Here is a 2465-nt window from a genome sequence, read left to right on the forward strand (position 1 = left end):
TAACCCTTGCTTGAATTTATCAGAAGTTTATAAACAAGCAGGACACATCTTGATTTAATCAACAAGAAAAAAGAATTTTGGAGAAAATAAGAGCTATTCCAAGATCACATTTTGCAATATAGCAAAAAATGATATTAGAACTTAGTGATATATATATGCTTCTCAAAAGTGGAAGGTGAATGTTGACTATTCACCTTCAAAACAAGGACAAAACTACCTTCAATAGAGATGTGAAAAATACTTTCACAGTTCAGTTTATAAGCATATGAGGACAAAGTTTATCTATGTAGTGTGTACCTGCAGATTCAAGATTTTAGATGAGGAAGCTCAGAAATATCTCCAGCTGCTTTCTTGATCTGTATGCAATTAGTCTCTCTTTGTTGGCCCACTGATTTACTCCACTGGCACCTTCATTTTCCATCTGGTTCACTAACTGTTGTAAGCCCAGCTTCTGGATTCCATTCCAAAAATTCTTTTAAATTTACCATTCCTCAACCCATGGTCCTGAGTATGGCATTAACAGCACAAGACACTCACTTGAATGTGAAAAGATAGATCTTTTCTGAGAAAATATAAATCTCAGCAAGACCTTGAACAATTCAAGGGCTCTTGTAAGCAGTCCTAGCTGCCTGTAATAAGCTACCTCTGCATTCAGGTGTCAGTGAGATTTTCATAGTTTTATTTTCACTTGTACATCAGCTGAAAACCAGTGGGAGAATTCCACCTGAGAGCTATATTTTTGGTCAGTTAGCTTTGCATTTCATTACCATTTCTTTTAGAAATGGGGGGGGGGGGGCGGGGAGCTGAAATGCATGGATATTGGTTTGCATGTAAGAAAAGACCCAGTAGTACTGTCCTTTTCAACTGAGGGTGTGTAGGTCTCATAATACAAAGGTTGGTTGATGACAAACATCAGGGACACCCCTATCTGTATATCCAATTAAGAACCAATTAAGGTGGTGACACATTGAAGTCCACAGGGGAAGATTCCTCGGTTGGATTTAACGTCAGGAGAACCTTTCATACACTGATAAATTAAATCTATGGGATACACCCAAATTTCTAAAATATCTTGTGGAATGTTGACCTCTATTGAACCCAGAGTTGGGTACATAAAGGTGACATCCTGATGAACAAGCATGGTGAATGCTTCAGATGTCAACTTGTTACCATTAAGGACTTTGCTAAGAAGCGCTACTGTTGTACAAAAAGTAGCAACATATGTCATTTCACACCTTTTTAAAAGTACCTAGTATTCCTATTTATACATGGTTGCTAATGAAACAAAGGCCAATTAAATAAATCAATCAAAACACAACAAATCTGACTTGATGGAATTTGTTTCAATTTCAAAGTGAATAATATTCCTGTGGCATCATAAAATAAAAATTTAGACATTTAAATTGTCAATAAATAAAATTAGTGTAACTATAATCAACTTTAGTTTCTCTCTAGCTAAGTAACCTAATCAAAAAAGGTTGCATTGTACCAGCTTTCAATGCTCTTAGGGAGTTTACAAGCCATGCAGGTATACATGACCACTAGAAATTTGATGGAGGACTATGGATTATTAAATTATTTAATTATTCTCCAGGTTAACAAAATTAATATACTATATAAAAATAAAATTAAGACAAATATAGAAGACATTTAAATATAGAAGTTATATAAAATGAAGTTAAAGACTTCACTTGCATTGAATTAAAAAAAAAATCTGTAGTAAGAAACTAAAATATAATAAGGGATGGGATCAAGATAGCAAAGTAGAAAGATCCTGAGCTTACCTCTTCCCACAGAAACATCAAAACTACAACTATATACAGATCAACTCTCTCTGAGAACAATCTTAAGACTAGTAGAACAGCTTTTCTACAGGTAAAGATAAAAAGAAAAAACCACATTGAGGGTAGGGGGAGATCTCTAATCAGGATCCACATCCCAGGTGCAATGATCACAGGCAGCAGGGGATATCACAAACATGGCTGTCCTCCCTAAGGAGCAAGGGGTTTGAGATTCACACTGGGCAACTTAGCCCTGGAGACCCACACCAGGAAGTTGAGCCCTCATAACATCTGGCTTTGAAAACCAGTGGAGCTTATGTCCAGGAGAGCCAGAGGGCTATGGAAAATCAAGACTCTACTCTTAAAGGGTATACAGAAAATCTTACTGAGTCTGGCACAAAAGCATCTGGCACTCCAGCCAGTCTGCCAAGGTCACTCCTGCAAGCCCTTGGCCATGCTCACTCCAGTTCTAGCCACCACAAGGCAACTCCAGATTGGCCCAATCGACCCCAGGAAAAACCTGGCATGTATGAACTCCAGATCCAGCCATCCTGCCAAAGCAGCCCCAGTTCAGTGTACTCCAGGACCTCCAGCTTGTGCCTGCTCCAGCCCCAGCCCACCTGCCAAAGTTAGCCAGCACATGCAGTCTACACAGGGGATGCTCCTACATAAGGTTATGCTTCC

The 2465-nt window shown here is 38.5% G+C and overlaps 1 pseudogene; it reads right to left on the reverse strand.

Moving 5' to 3' along the window:
• Positions 1-250: 250 nt before the first annotated feature.
• Positions 251-1228, reverse strand: LOC130848429 (inositol polyphosphate 1-phosphatase-like; annotated as a pseudogene).
• Between the last annotated feature and the right edge of the window lie 1237 nt (positions 1229-2465).

Source organism: Hippopotamus amphibius, chromosome 3 (genome assembly GCF_030028045.1).
Source record: "Hippopotamus amphibius kiboko isolate mHipAmp2 chromosome 3, mHipAmp2.hap2, whole genome shotgun sequence".
NCBI lineage: Eukaryota > Metazoa > Chordata > Mammalia > Artiodactyla > Hippopotamidae > Hippopotamus > Hippopotamus amphibius.